Source organism: Hemitrygon akajei, chromosome 23 (genome assembly GCF_048418815.1).
Source record: "Hemitrygon akajei chromosome 23, sHemAka1.3, whole genome shotgun sequence".
In the NCBI taxonomy this organism is placed as follows: Eukaryota; Metazoa; Chordata; class Chondrichthyes; order Myliobatiformes; family Dasyatidae; genus Hemitrygon; species Hemitrygon akajei.
In genome coordinates, this window is record NC_133146.1 from 3,026,494 (window position 1) to 3,043,486 (window position 16,993).

Genomic DNA, 16,993 nt, shown 5'->3' on the forward strand with positions numbered 1-16,993 from the left:
CTGTCCATTCTCAACTCCAAGACTAAACGCAGGTCTTTACTGGCTGGGTACTTTGTCCAATCTCTACTCCATGACTATCTGCAGCACTTTCCTGGCTGTGTACGTTGTCCAATCTCAACTCCATAACTAACTGCAGGAGTTTACCGTCTGCGTACCTTGGCCTTTCTCAACTCCAGGACTAACTGCAGGACTTTACCGGCTGGGTATCTTGTCCATTCTCGACTACATGACTAACTGCAGGACTGTACCGGCTGGGTACCTTGTCCAATCTCAACTCCAAAATTAACTGCAGGGCTTTTCTGGCAGGATATCTTGGCCATTCTCAACTCCATGATTATCTGAAGGACTTTACTGGCTGGCTACCTTGTCCAATCTCAACTCCATAACTAACTGCAGGAGTTTACCATCTGCATAACTTGGCTATTCTCAAATCCATGGCTAATTGCAGGACTTTCCAGCTGGGTTCCTTGTGCATTCTCAACTCCATGACTAACTGCAGAACTTTACCAGCTGAGTGCCTTGGCCATTCTCAAATCCATGATGAACTGTAGGACTTTACTGGCTAGGTACCCTGTACAATGTCAACTCCATGACCAGCTGTAGGACTTTACTGGCTGGGTACCTTGGCCATTCGCAACTGTAAGACAAACTGCAGGTCTTTACCAGCTGTGTACCTTGTCCGTTTTCGATTCCATGACTAACTGCAGGACTCTACCGGCAGGTTATCCTGTGCAATCATAAATCCATGACCAAGAGTAGGATGATAATGGCTGGAAACATTCTCCATTCTCAACTCCATGACTAACTGCAGGACTTTACTGGCGGGGAAGCTTCACCATTCTGAACTCCACGACTAACAGCAGGCCGTTACCGGCTGGGTACCTTGTCCATTCACAACTCCATGACTAAATGCAGGACTTTACCGGCTGGGTACATTGGCCAATCTGAATTTCATGGACAACTGCAGGGCTTTACCGGCTGAGAACCTTCTCCAATCTCAACTTCATGACTAACTGCAGGGCTTTACCAACTGGGTAACTTGTGCATTCTCAACTCTATTACTAACTGCAGGACTTTACCGGCTGGGTATCTTGTCCATTGTCGACAACATGAATAAATGCATGTCTTTACTGGCTAGGTACCTTGGCCTTTCTCAACTCCATGATTAACTGCAGGACTTTACGGGCTGGGTACCTTGTCCATTCTCGAATACATGACTAACTGCAAGATTGTACCGGCTGGCTATCTTGTCCAATCTCAACTCCAAGATTAACTGCAGGGCTTTACCAGCAGGGTATCTTGGCCATTCTCAACTCCATGATTATCTTAAGGACTTTACTGGCTGGGTACCTTGTCCAATCTCAACTCCATGACTATCTGCAGCACTTTACTGGCTGTGTACGTTGTCCAATCTCAACTCCATAACTAACTGCAGGAGTTTACCGTCTGCGTACCTTGGCCTTTCTCAAATCCTTGACTAACTGCAGGACTTTACCAGCTGGGTATCTTGTCCATTCTCGAATACATGACTAACTGCAGGACTGTACCGGCTGGGTACCTTGTCCAATCTCAACTCAATGACTAACTGCAGGACTTTATCGGCTGTGTACCTTGTCCATTCTGAACTCCATGACTAACAGCAGGATGTTAATGGCTGGGTACCTTGTCCATTCTCAACTCCATGACTAAATGCAGGACTTTACCACCTGGGTATCTTGTCCATTCTCAACTCCAAGACTAAATGCAGGTCTTTACTGGCTGGGTACTTTGTCCAATCTCAACTCCATGACTATATTCAGCACTTTCCTGGCTGTGTACGTTGTCCAATCTCAACTCCATAACTAACTGCAGGAGTTTACCGTCTGCTGACCTTGGCCTTTCTCAACTCCAGGACTAACTGCAGGAGTATACTGGCTGGGAAACATCACCATTCTCAACTCCATGACTAACTGCAGGACTTTACCGGCTGGGTATCTTGTCCATTCTCGACTACATGACTAACTGCAGGACTGTACTGCTGGGTACCTTGTCCAATCTCAACTCCAAAATTAACTGCAGGGCTTTACCGGCAGGGTATCTTGGCCATTCTCAACTCCATGATTATCTTAAGGACTTTACTGGCTGGGTACCTTGTCCAATCTCAACTCAATGACTAACTGCAGGACTTTACCGGCTGGGTATCTTGGCCTTTCTCAACTCCATGCATAACTGCCATACTTTATCAGCTGTGTACCTTGTCCATTCTGAACTCCATAACTAACAGCATTATGTTAACGGCTGGGTACCTTGTCCATTCTCAACTCCATGACTAAATGCAGGACTTTACCACCTTGGTATCTTGTCCATTCTCAACTCCAAGACTAAATGCAGATCCTTACTGTCTGTGTACGTTGTCCAATCTCTACTCCATAACTAACTGCAGGATTTTACCGTCTGCGTACATTGGCCTTTCTCAACTCCAGGACTAACTGCAGGAGTTTACTGGGTGGGAAACTTTGCCAATCTTGGCTCCATGACTAACTGCAGGACTATACCGGCTGCGTACCTTGTCCAATCTTAACTCCATGACTAAGTGCAGGAATTTACCAGCTGAGAACTTTGTCCATTCTCAGCTCCATGACTTACTGCAGGACTTTTCTGGGTATGTATCTTGGCCATTCTCAACCCCATGTCCAAATGCAGGACTATACCGGCTGGGTATCTTGTCCAATCTCAACTCCATGATTAACTGCAGGACTTTATTGGCTGGGTACCTTGTCCATTCTGAATTCCATGACTAACTGCAGGACGCTACCGGCTGGGTACCTTGTCCAATCTCAACTCCATTGCTTACTACAGGACTTTACCGGCTGAGAACTTTCTCCATTCTCAACTCTACGACTATCTGCAGGACTTTACTGGCTCGGAACCTTCACCATTCTGAACCCCATGTCCTACTGCAGGACTTTACCGGCTGGGTACCTTGTCCATTCTCAACTCCATGATTAACTGCAGGACTTTATTGGCTGGGTACCTTGTCCATACTGAATTCCATGACTAACTGCAGGATGCTACCGGCTGGGTACCTTGTCCAATCTCAACTCCATTGCTTACTACAGGACTTTACCGGCTGGGAACTTTCTCCATTCTCAACTCTACGACTATCTGCAGCACTTTACTGGCTCGGAACCTTCACCATTCTGAACCCCATGTCCTACTGCAGGACTTTACTGGCTGGGTACCTTGTCCATTCTGAATTCCATGACTAACTGCAGGACGCTACCGGCTGTGTCCCTTTTCCCATCTCAACTCCATGATAAGTGCAGGACGCTACCGGATGGGTACCTTCTCCAATCTTAACTCCATGATTAAGTGGAGGACTTTACTGGCTGTGTACCTTGGCCATTCTCAACCCCATGTCCTACTGCAGGACTTTACCAGCTGGGTACATTGTCCAATCTCAACTCCTTTTGCTAACTACAGGACTTTACTGGCTGGGTACCTTGGCCATTCTTAACTCCATGACTAACTGCAGGACTTTACCGGCTGGGTAACTTGGGCATTCTCAAATCGATGACTGACTGCAGGACTTTACCGGCTGGGTACCTTGTCCATTCTGAATTCCATGACTAACTGCAGGATGCTACCGGCTGGGTGCATTTTCCCATCTCAACTCCATGACTAAGTGCAGGGCTTTACCGGCTGGGTACCTTCTCCAATCTTAACTCCATGATTAAGTGGAGGACTTTACTGGCTGTGTACCTTCGCCATTCTCAACCCCATGTCCTACTGCAGGACTTTACCGGCTGGGTACGTTGTCCAATCTCAACTCCATTGCAAACTGCAGGACTTTACCGGCTGGGTACCTTGGCCATTCTCAACTCCATGACTAACTGCAGGACTTTACCGGCTGGGTACCTTGTCCAATCTCAACTCCAAAACTAACTGCAGGGCTTTACCGGCAGAGTTTCTTGGCCGTTCTCAACTCCATGACTAACTGCAGGACATTTCCGGGTATGTATCTTGGCCATTCTCAACCCCATGTCCAAATGCAGGACTTTACCGGCTGTGTACCTTGTCCATTCTGAACTCCATGACTAACTGCAGGACGTTACCGGCTGGGTACGTTGTCCAATCTCAACTCCATGACTAAATGCAGGAGTTTACCAGTGGGTACCTTGTCCAATCTCAACTCCATGACTAACTGTAGGACTTTACCGTTTGGGTACCTTGTCCATTCTCAACTGCATGACTAATTGCAGGACTTTACCGGCTGGGTACCTTGTCCATTCTGAACACCATGACTAACTGTAGGACTTTACCAGCTGAGTGCCTTGACCATTCTCAACTCAATAACTAACTGCAGGACTTTACTGGCTGGGTACTCCATGACTAACTGCAGGACTTTACAGGCTGGGTACCTTGTCCATTCTCAACTCCATGACTAACTGCAGGACATTACTGGCTGGGAAACTTTGCCAATCTTGGCTCCATGACTAACTGCAGGACTATACCGGCTGCGTACCTTGTCCAATCTTAACTCCATGACTAAGTGCAGGAATTTACCAGCTGAGAACTTTGTCCATTCTCAGCTCCATGACTTACTGCAGGACTTTTCTGGGTATGTATCTTGGCCATTCTCAACCCCATGTCCAAATGCAGGACTATACCGGCTGGGTATCTTGTCCAATCTCAACTCCATGATTAACTGCAGGACTTTATTGGCTGGGTACCTTGTCCATTCTGAATTCCATGACTAACTGCAGGACGCTACCGGCTGGGTACCTTGTCCAATCTCAACTCCATTGCTTACTACAGGACTTTACCGGCTGAGAACTTTCTCCATTCTCAACTCTACGACTATCTGCAGGACTTTACTGGCTCGGAACCTTCACCATTCTGAACCCCATGTCCTACTGCAGGACTTTACCGGCTGGGTACCTTGTCCATTCTCAACTCCATGATTAACTGCAGGACTTTATTGGCTGGGTACCTTGTCCATACTGAATTCCATGACTAACTGCAGGACGCTACCGGCTGGGTACCTTGTCCAATCTCAACTCCATTGCTTACTACAGGACTTTACCGGCTGGGAACTTTCTCCATTCTCAACTCTACGACTATCTGCAGCACTTTACTGGCTCGGAACCTTCACCATTCTGAACCCCATGTCCTACTGCAGGACTTTACTGGCTGGGTACCTTGTCCATTCTGAATTCCATGACTAACTGCAGGACGCTACCGGCTGTGTCCCTTTTCCCATCTCAACTCCATGATAAGTGCAGGACGCTACCGGATGGGTACCTTCTCCAATCTTAACTCCATGATTAAGTGGAGGACTTTACTGGCTGTGTACCTTGGCCATTCTCAACCCCATGTCCTACTGCAGGACTTTACCAGCTGGGTACATTGTCCAATCTCAACTCCTTTTGCTAACTACAGGACTTTACTGGCTGGGTACCTTGGCCATTCTTAACTCCATGACTAACTGCAGGACTTTACCGGCTGGGTAACTTGGGCATTCTCAAATCGATGACTGACTGCAGGACTTTACCGGCTGGGTACCTTGTCCATTCTGAATTCCATGACTAACTGCAGGATGCTACCGGCTGGGTGCATTTTCCCATCTCAACTCCATGACTAAGTGCAGGGCTTTACCGGCTGGGTACCTTCTCCAATCTTAACTCCATGATTAAGTGGAGGACTTTACTGGCTGTGTACCTTCGCCATTCTCAACTCCATGTCCTACTGCAGGACTTTACCGGCTGGGTACGTTGTCCAATCTCAACTCCATTGCAAACTGCAGGACTTTACCGGCTGGGTACCTTGGCCATTCTCAACTCCATGACTAACTGCAGGACTTTACCGGCTGGGTAACTCGGGCATTCTCAAAACGATGACTGACTGCAGGACTTTACCAGCTGGGTACCTTGTCCACTCCCAACTGCATGACTAAATGCAGGACTTTACCAGCTGGGTACCTTGTACAATCTCAACTCCATGACTAACTGTAGGACTTTACCGGCTGGGTACCTTGTCCATTCTCAACTGCATGACTAAATGCAGGACTTTACCAGCTGGGTACCTTGTCCATTCTGAACTCCATGACTAACTGTAGGACTTTACCAGCTGAGTGCCTTGACCATTCTCAACTCCATGACTAACTGCAGTACTTTACTGGCTGGGAAACTTTGCCAATCGCTGCTCCATGACTAACTGCAGGACTATACCGGCTGCGTACCTTGCCCAATCTTAACTCCATGACTAAGTGCAGGAATTTACCAGCTGAGAACGTTGTCCATTCTCAGCTCCATGACTTACTGCAGGACTTTTCTGGGTATGTATCTTGGCCATTCTCAACCCCATGTTCAAATACAGGACTATACCGGCTGGGTATCTTGTCCAATCTCAACTCCTTGACTAAATGCAGGACTTTACCGGCTGGGAACCTCGGCCTTTCTCAATTCCATGACTAACTGCAGGACGTTACCGGCTGTGTACCTTGGACATTCTCAACTCAATGACTAACTGCAGGACTTTATCGGCTGGGTACCTTGGCCTTTCTCAACTCCATGACTAACTGCAGGACTTTACCGCCTGTGTACCTTGTCCGGTCTCGACCCCATGACTAACAGCAGGATGTTACCGGCTGGGTACCTTGTCCAATCTCAACTCCATGACTAACTGCAGGACGTTACCAGCTGGGTACATTGTCCATTCTCAACTCCATGACTAAATGCAGGATTTTACCGGCTGGGTAATTTGTCCAGTCTCAACTCCATGACTAACTGCAGGACTTTACCGGCTGGGTATCTTGGTCATTCTCAACTCCATGACTAAATGCAGGACTTTACAGGCTGGGTGCCTTGTCCATTCTGAACTCCATGACTAACAGCAGGATGTTACCGGCTGGGTACCTTGTCCAATCTCAACTCCATGACTAACTGCAGGACGTTACCAGCTGGGTACATTGTCCATTCTCAACTCCATGACTAAATGCAGGATTTTACTGGCTTCGTATCTTGGCAATTCTCAACACCATGACTGACTGCAGGAATTTACCTTCTGGGTAAATTGTCCAGTCTCAACTCTATGACTAACTGCAGGATTTTACCGGCTGGGTACCTTGTACAATCTCAACTCCAAGTTTAACTGCAGGGCTTTACCGGCAGGGAATCTTGGCCATTCTAAACTGCATGATTATCTGAAGGACTTTACTGACTGGGTACCTTGTCCGATCTCAACCCCATGACTATCTGCAGCACTTTATTGTCTGTGTACGTTGCCCAATCTCAACTCCATAACTAACTGCAGGAGTTTACCGTCTGCATACCTTGGCCTTTCTCAACTCCATGACTAACTGCAGGAGTTTACTGTCTCGGAACCTTCACCATTCTCAACTCAATGACTAACTGCAGGTCTTTACTGGCTGGGTACTTTGTCCAATCTCTACTCCATCTCTATCTGCAGCACTTTCCTGGCTGTGTACGTTGTCCAATCTCAACTCCATAACTAACTGCAGGAGTTTACCGTCTGCGTTGCTTGGCCTTTCTCAACTCCAGGACTAACTGCAGGAGTTTACTGGCTGGGAAACTTCACCATTCTCAACTCCATGACTAACTGCAGCACTTTACTGGCTGTGTACGTTGTCCAATCTCAACTCCACAACTAACTGCAGGAGTTTACCGTCTGCATACCTTGGCCTTTCTCAACTCCATGACTAACTGCAGGAGTTTACTGTCTCGGAACCGTCACCATTCTCAACTCAATGACTAACTGCAGGACTTTACTGGCTGGGTATCTGTCCATTCTCAACTCCAAGACTAAACGCAGGTCTTTACTGGCTGGGTACTTTGTCCAATCTCTACTCCATGACTATCTGCAGCACTTTCCTGGCTGTGTACGTTGTCCAATCTCAACTCCATAACTAACTGCAGGAGTTTACCGTCTGCGTACCTTGGCCTTTCTCAACTCCAGGACTAACTGCAGGACTTTACCGGCTGGGTATCTTGTCCATTCTCGACTACATGACTAACTGCAGGACTGTACCGGCTGGGTACCTTGTCCAATCTCAACTCCAAAATTAACTGCAGGGCTTTTCTGGCAGGATATCTTGGCCATTCTCAACTCCATGATTATCTGAAGGACTTTACTGGCTGGCTACCTTGTCCAATCTCAACTCCATAACTAACTGCAGGAGTTTACCATCTGCATAACTTGGCTATTCTCAAATCCATGGCTAATTGCAGGACTTTCCAGCTGGGTTCCTTGTGCATTCTCAACTCCATGACTAACTGCAGAACTTTACCAGCTGAGTGCCTTGGCCATTCTCAAATCCATGATGAACTGTAGGACTTTACTGGCTAGGTACCCTGTACAATGTCAACTCCATGACCAGCTGTAGGACTTTACTGGCTGGGTACCTTGGCCATTCGCAACTGTAAGACAAACTGCAGGTCTTTACCAGCTGTGTACCTTGTCCGTTTTCGATTCCATGACTAACTGCAGGACTCTACCGGCAGGTTATCCTGTGCAATCATAAATCCATGACCAAGAGTAGGATGATAATGGCTGGAAACATTCTCCATTCTCAACTCCATGACTAACTGCAGGACTTTACTGGCGGGGAAGCTTCACCATTCTGAACTCCACGACTAACAGCAGGCCGTTACCGGCTGGGTACCTTGTCCATTCACAACTCCATGACTAAATGCAGGACTTTACCGGCTGGGTACATTGGCCAATCTGAATTTCATGGACAACTGCAGGGCTTTACCGGCTGAGAACCTTCTCCAATCTCAACTTCATGACTAACTGCAGGGCTTTACCAACTGGGTAACTTGTGCATTCTCAACTCTATTACTAACTGCAGGACTTTACCGGCTGGGTATCTTGTCCATTGTCGACAACATGAATAAATGCATGTCTTTACTGGCTAGGTACCTTGGCCTTTCTCAACTCCATGATTAACTGCAGGACTTTACGGGCTGGGTACCTTGTCCATTCTCGAATACATGACTAACTGCAAGATTGTACCGGCTGGCTATCTTGTCCAATCTCAACTCCAAGATTAACTGCAGGGCTTTACCAGCAGGGTATCTTGGCCATTCTCAACTCCATGATTATCTTAAGGACTTTACTGGCTGGGTACCTTGTCCAATCTCAACTCCATGACTATCTGCAGCACTTTACTGGCTGTGTACGTTGTCCAATCTCAACTCCATAACTAACTGCAGGAGTTTACCGTCTGCGTACCTTGGCCTTTCTCAAATCCTTGACTAACTGCAGGACTTTACCAGCTGGGTATCTTGTCCATTCTCGAATACATGACTAACTGCAGGACTGTACCGGCTGGGTACCTTGTCCAATCTCAACTCAATGACTAACTGCAGGACTTTATCGGCTGTGTACCTTGTCCATTCTGAACTCCATGACTAACAGCAGGATGTTAATGGCTGGGTACCTTGTCCATTCTCAACTCCATGACTAAATGCAGGACTTTACCACCTGGGTATCTTGTCCATTCTCAACTCCAAGACTAAATGCAGGTCTTTACTGGCTGGGTACTTTGTCCAATCTCAACTCCATGACTATATTCAGCACTTTCCTGGCTGTGTACGTTGTCCAATCTCAACTCCATAACTAACTGCAGGAGTTTACCGTCTGCTGACCTTGGCCTTTCTCAACTCCAGGACTAACTGCAGGAGTATACTGGCTGGGAAACATCACCATTCTCAACTCCATGACTAACTGCAGGACTTTACCGGCTGGGTATCTTGTCCATTCTCGACTACATGACTAACTGCAGGACTGTACTGCTGGGTACCTTGTCCAATCTCAACTCCAAAATTAACTGCAGGGCTTTACCGGCAGGGTATCTTGGCCATTCTCAACTCCATGATTATCTTAAGGACTTTACTGGCTGGGTACCTTGTCCAATCTCAACTCAATGACTAACTGCAGGACTTTACCGGCTGGGTATCTTGGCCTTTCTCAACTCCATGCATAACTGCCATACTTTATCAGCTGTGTACCTTGTCCATTCTGAACTCCATAACTAACAGCATTATGTTAACGGCTGGGTACCTTGTCCATTCTCAACTCCATGACTAAATGCAGGACTTTACCACCTTGGTATCTTGTCCATTCTCAACTCCAAGACTAAATGCAGATCCTTACTGTCTGTGTACGTTGTCCAATCTCTACTCCATAACTAACTGCAGGATTTTACCGTCTGCGTACATTGGCCTTTCTCAACTCCAGGACTAACTGCAGGAGTTTACTGGGTGGGAAACTTTGCCAATCTTGGCTCCATGACTAACTGCAGGACTATACCGGCTGCGTACCTTGTCCAATCTTAACTCCATGACTAAGTGCAGGAATTTACCAGCTGAGAACTTTGTCCATTCTCAGCTCCATGACTTACTGCAGGACTTTTCTGGGTATGTATCTTGGCCATTCTCAACCCCATGTCCAAATGCAGGACTATACCGGCTGGGTATCTTGTCCAATCTCAACTCCATGATTAACTGCAGGACTTTATTGGCTGGGTACCTTGTCCATTCTGAATTCCATGACTAACTGCAGGACGCTACCGGCTGGGTACCTTGTCCAATCTCAACTCCATTGCTTACTACAGGACTTTACCGGCTGAGAACTTTCTCCATTCTCAACTCTACGACTATCTGCAGGACTTTACTGGCTCGGAACCTTCACCATTCTGAACCCCATGTCCTACTGCAGGACTTTACCGGCTGGGTACCTTGTCCATTCTCAACTCCATGATTAACTGCAGGACTTTATTGGCTGGGTACCTTGTCCATACTGAATTCCATGACTAACTGCAGGATGCTACCGGCTGGGTACCTTGTCCAATCTCAACTCCATTGCTTACTACAGGACTTTACCGGCTGGGAACTTTCTCCATTCTCAACTCTACGACTATCTGCAGCACTTTACTGGCTCGGAACCTTCACCATTCTGAACCCCATGTCCTACTGCAGGACTTTACTGGCTGGGTACCTTGTCCATTCTGAATTCCATGACTAACTGCAGGACGCTACCGGCTGTGTCCCTTTTCCCATCTCAACTCCATGATAAGTGCAGGACGCTACCGGATGGGTACCTTCTCCAATCTTAACTCCATGATTAAGTGGAGGACTTTACTGGCTGTGTACCTTGGCCATTCTCAACCCCATGTCCTACTGCAGGACTTTACCAGCTGGGTACATTGTCCAATCTCAACTCCTTTTGCTAACTACAGGACTTTACTGGCTGGGTACCTTGGCCATTCTTAACTCCATGACTAACTGCAGGACTTTACCGGCTGGGTAACTTGGGCATTCTCAAATCGATGACTGACTGCAGGACTTTACCGGCTGGGTACCTTGTCCATTCTGAATTCCATGACTAACTGCAGGATGCTACCGGCTGGGTGCATTTTCCCATCTCAACTCCATGACTAAGTGCAGGGCTTTACCGGCTGGGTACCTTCTCCAATCTTAACTCCATGATTAAGTGGAGGACTTTACTGGCTGTGTACCTTCGCCATTCTCAACCCCATGTCCTACTGCAGGACTTTACCGGCTGGGTACGTTGTCCAATCTCAACTCCATTGCAAACTGCAGGACTTTACCGGCTGGGTACCTTGGCCATTCTCAACTCCATGACTAACTGCAGGACTTTACCGGCTGGGTACCTTGTCCAATCTCAACTCCAAAACTAACTGCAGGGCTTTACCGGCAGAGTTTCTTGGCCGTTCTCAACTCCATGACTAACTGCAGGACATTTCCGGGTATGTATCTTGGCCATTCTCAACCCCATGTCCAAATGCAGGACTTTACCGGCTGTGTACCTTGTCCATTCTGAACTCCATGACTAACTGCAGGACGTTACCGGCTGGGTACGTTGTCCAATCTCAACTCCATGACTAAATGCAGGAGTTTACCAGTGGGTACCTTGTCCAATCTCAACTCCATGACTAACTGTAGGACTTTACCGTTTGGGTACCTTGTCCATTCTCAACTGCATGACTAATTGCAGGACTTTACCGGCTGGGTACCTTGTCCATTCTGAACACCATGACTAACTGTAGGACTTTACCAGCTGAGTGCCTTGACCATTCTCAACTCAATAACTAACTGCAGGACTTTACTGGCTGGGTACTCCATGACTAACTGCAGGACTTTACAGGCTGGGTACCTTGTCCATTCTCAACTCCATGACTAACTGCAGGACATTACTGGCTGGGAAACTTTGCCAATCTTGGCTCCATGACTAACTGCAGGACTATACCGGCTGCGTACCTTGTCCAATCTTAACTCCATGACTAAGTGCAGGAATTTACCAGCTGAGAACTTTGTCCATTCTCAGCTCCATGACTTACTGCAGGACTTTTCTGGGTATGTATCTTGGCCATTCTCAACCCCATGTCCAAATGCAGGACTATACCGGCTGGGTATCTTGTCCAATCTCAACTCCATGATTAACTGCAGGACTTTATTGGCTGGGTACCTTGTCCATTCTGAATTCCATGACTAACTGCAGGACGCTACCGGCTGGGTACCTTGTCCAATCTCAACTCCATTGCTTACTACAGGACTTTACCGGCTGAGAACTTTCTCCATTCTCAACTCTACGACTATCTGCAGGACTTTACTGGCTCGGAACCTTCACCATTCTGAACCCCATGTCCTACTGCAGGACTTTACCGGCTGGGTACCTTGTCCATTCTCAACTCCATGATTAACTGCAGGACTTTATTGGCTGGGTACCTTGTCCATACTGAATTCCATGACTAACTGCAGGACGCTACCGGCTGGGTACCTTGTCCAATCTCAACTCCATTGCTTACTACAGGACTTTACCGGCTGGGAACTTTCTCCATTCTCAACTCTACGACTATCTGCAGCACTTTACTGGCTCGGAACCTTCACCATTCTGAACCCCATGTCCTACTGCAGGACTTTACTGGCTGGGTACCTTGTCCATTCTGAATTCCATGACTAACTGCAGGACGCTACCGGCTGTGTCCCTTTTCCCATCTCAACTCCATGATAAGTGCAGGACGCTACCGGATGGGTACCTTCTCCAATCTTAACTCCATGATTAAGTGGAGGACTTTACTGGCTGTGTACCTTGGCCATTCTCAACCCCATGTCCTACTGCAGGACTTTACCAGCTGGGTACATTGTCCAATCTCAACTCCTTTTGCTAACTACAGGACTTTACTGGCTGGGTACCTTGGCCATTCTTAACTCCATGACTAACTGCAGGACTTTACCGGCTGGGTAACTTGGGCATTCTCAAATCGATGACTGACTGCAGGACTTTACCGGCTGGGTACCTTGTCCATTCTGAATTCCATGACTAACTGCAGGATGCTACCGGCTGGGTGCATTTTCCCATCTCAACTCCATGACTAAGTGCAGGGCTTTACCGGCTGGGTACCTTCTCCAATCTTAACTCCATGATTAAGTGGAGGACTTTACTGGCTGTGTACCTTCGCCATTCTCAACTCCATGTCCTACTGCAGGACTTTACCGGCTGGGTACGTTGTCCAATCTCAACTCCATTGCAAACTGCAGGACTTTACCGGCTGGGTACCTTGGCCATTCTCAACTCCATGACTAACTGCAGGACTTTACCGGCTGGGTAACTCGGGCATTCTCAAATCGATGACTGACTGCAGGACTTTACCAGCTGGGTACCTTGTCCACTCCCAACTGCATGACTAAATGCAGGACTTTACCAGCTGGGTACCTTGTACAATCTCAACTCCATGACTAACTGTAGGACTTTACCGGCTGGGTACCTTGTCCATTCTCAACTGCATGACTAAATGCAGGACTTTACCAGCTGGGTACCTTGTCCATTCTGAACTCCATGACTAACTGTAGGACTTTACCAGCTGAGTGCCTTGACCATTCTCAACTCCATGACTAACTGCAGTACTTTACTGGCTGGGAAACTTTGCCAATCGCTGCTCCATGACTAACTGCAGGACTATACCGGCTGCGTACCTTGCCCAATCTTAACTCCATGACTAAGTGCAGGAATTTACCAGCTGAGAACGTTGTCCATTCTCAGCTCCATGACTTACTGCAGGACTTTTCTGGGTATGTATCTTGGCCATTCTCAACCCCATGTCCAAATACAGGACTATACCGGCTGGGTATCTTGTCCAATCTCAACTCCATGATTAACTGCAGGACTTTATCGGCTGGGTACCTTGTCCATTCTCAACTCCATGATTAACTGCAGGACTTTATTGGCTGGGTACCTTGTCCATTCTGAATTCCATGACTAACTGCAGGACGCTACCGGCTGGGTACCTTGTCCAATCTCAACTCCATTGCTAACTACAGAACTTTACCGGCTGGGAACTTTCTCCATTCTCAACTCTATGTCTATCTGAAGGACTTTACTGGCTCGGAAACTTCACCATTCTGAACTCCATGACTAACTGCAGTACATTACCGGCAGTGTACCTTGCCCAAACTCAACTCCATGACTAACTGCAGGACACTACCGGCTGGGTGCCTTTTCAAATCTAAACTCCATGACTAAGTGCAGGGCTTTACCGGCTGGGTACCTTCTCCAATCTTAACTCCATGATTAAGTGGAGGACTTTACTGGCTGTGTACCTTGGCCATTCTCAACACCATGTCCTACTGCAGGACTTTACCGGCTGGGTACATTGTCCAATCTCAACTCCATTGCTAACTACAGGACTTTACCGGCTGGGTACCTTGGCCATTCTCAACTCCATGACTAACTGCAGGACTTTACCGGCTGGGTAAGTTGGGCATTCTCAAATCGATGACTGACTGCAGGACTTTACCGGCTGGGTACCTTGTCCATTCTGAATTCCATGACTAACTGCAGGACGCTACCGTCTGGGTGCCATTTCCCATCTCAACTCCATGACTAAGTGCAGGGATTTACCGGCTGGGTACCTTCTCCAATCTTAACTCCATGATTAAGTGGAGGACTTTACTGGCTGTGCACCTTGGCCATTCTCAACCCCATGTCCTACTGCAGGACTTTACCGGCTGGGTACGTTGTCCAATCTCAACTCCATTGCTAACTACAGGACTTTACCGGCTGGGTACCTTGGCCATTCTCAACTCCATGACTAACTGCAGGACTTTACCGGCTGGGTAACTGGGCATTCTCAAATCGATGACTGACTGCAGGACTTTACCGGCTGGGTACCTTGTCCATTCCCAACTGCATGACTAAATACAGGACGTTACCAGCTGGGTACCTTGTCCAATCTCAACTCCATGACTAACTGTAGGACTTTACCGGCTGGGTACCTTGTCTATTCTCAACTGCATGACTAAATGCAGGACTTTACCAGCTGGGTACCTTGTCCAATCTCAACTCCATGACTAACTGTAGGACTTTACCGGCAGGGTACCTTGTCCAATCTCAACTCCATGACTAACTGCAGGAGTTTACAGGCTAGGTAGCTTGTCCTTGTTGAACTCCATGACTAACTGCAGATGTTTACCAGATGAGTGCTTTGGCTATTCTCAAATCCATGACGAACTGCAGGACTTTACCAGCTGGGTACCCTGTACAATGTCAACTCCATTACTAACTGCAGTACTTTACTGGCTGGGTACCTTGGCCATTCTCAACTCCATGACTAACTGCAGGACTTTACCGGCTGGGTAACTGTGGAATTCTCAAATCCATGACTGACTGCAGGACTTTACCGGCTGCATACCTTGTCCAATCTTAACTCCATGACTAAGTGCAGGAATTTACCAGCTGAGAACCTTGTCCATTCTCAGCTCCATGACTTACTGCAGGGCTTTTCCGGGTATGTATCTTGGCCATTCTCAACCCCATGTCCAAATGCAGGACTATACCGGCTGGGTATCTTGTCCAATCTCAACTCCATGATTAACTGCAGGACTTTATCGGCTGGGTACCTTGTCCATTCTCAACTCCATGATTAACTGCAGGACTTTATTGGTTGGGTACCTTGTCCATTCTGAATTCCATGACGAACTGCAGGACTTTACCAGCTGGGTACCCTGTACAATGTCAACTCCATTACTAACTGCAGGACTTTACTGGCTGGGTACCTTGGCCATTCTCAACTCCATGACTAACCGCAGGACTTTAGCCGTTGGTTTCTTTAGCCATTACAACCTCCATGACTAACTGCAGGACATAACGGGCTGGGATCCTTGGCTGTTCTCAACTCCATGAGTAACTGCAGGACTTTACCGGATGGGTTCATTGTCCAATCTCAAATCCAATACTAACTACAGAGCTTTACCGACTGTGTACCATGTCCAATCTCAACTCCATTGCTAACTACAGGACTTTACAGGCTGGGTACCTTGGCCATTCTCAACTCCATGAATAACTGCAGGACTTCACCGGCTGGGTAACTGGGGCATTCTCAAATCGATGACTGACTGCAGGACTTTACCGGCTGGGTACCTTGTCCATTCTCAACTCCATGACTAACTGCAGGACTTTACTGGGTGGGAAACTTAGCAAATCTCGGCTCCATGACTAACTGCAGGACTATACCGGCTGTGTACCTTGTCAAATCTTAACTCCATGACTAAGTGCAGGAATTTACAAGCTGAGAACCTTGTGCATTCTCAGCTCCATGACATACTGCAGGACTTTTCCGGGCATGTATCTTGGCCATTCTCAACCCCATGTCCAAATGCAGGACTATACCGGCTGGGTATCTTGGCCATTCTCAACTCCATGACTAACTGCAGGACTTTACCGGCTGGGTAACTTTGGCATTCTCAAATCGATGACTGACTGCAGGACTTTACTGGCTGGGTACCTTGTCCAATCTCAACTCAATGACTAACTGCAGGACTTTACCGGCTGGGTATCTTGGCCTTTCTCAACTCCATGCATAACTGCCATACTTTATCAGCTGTGTACCTTGTCCATTCTGAACTCCATAACTAACAGCATTATGTTAACGGCTGGGTACCTTGTCCATTCTCAACTCCATTGCTTACTA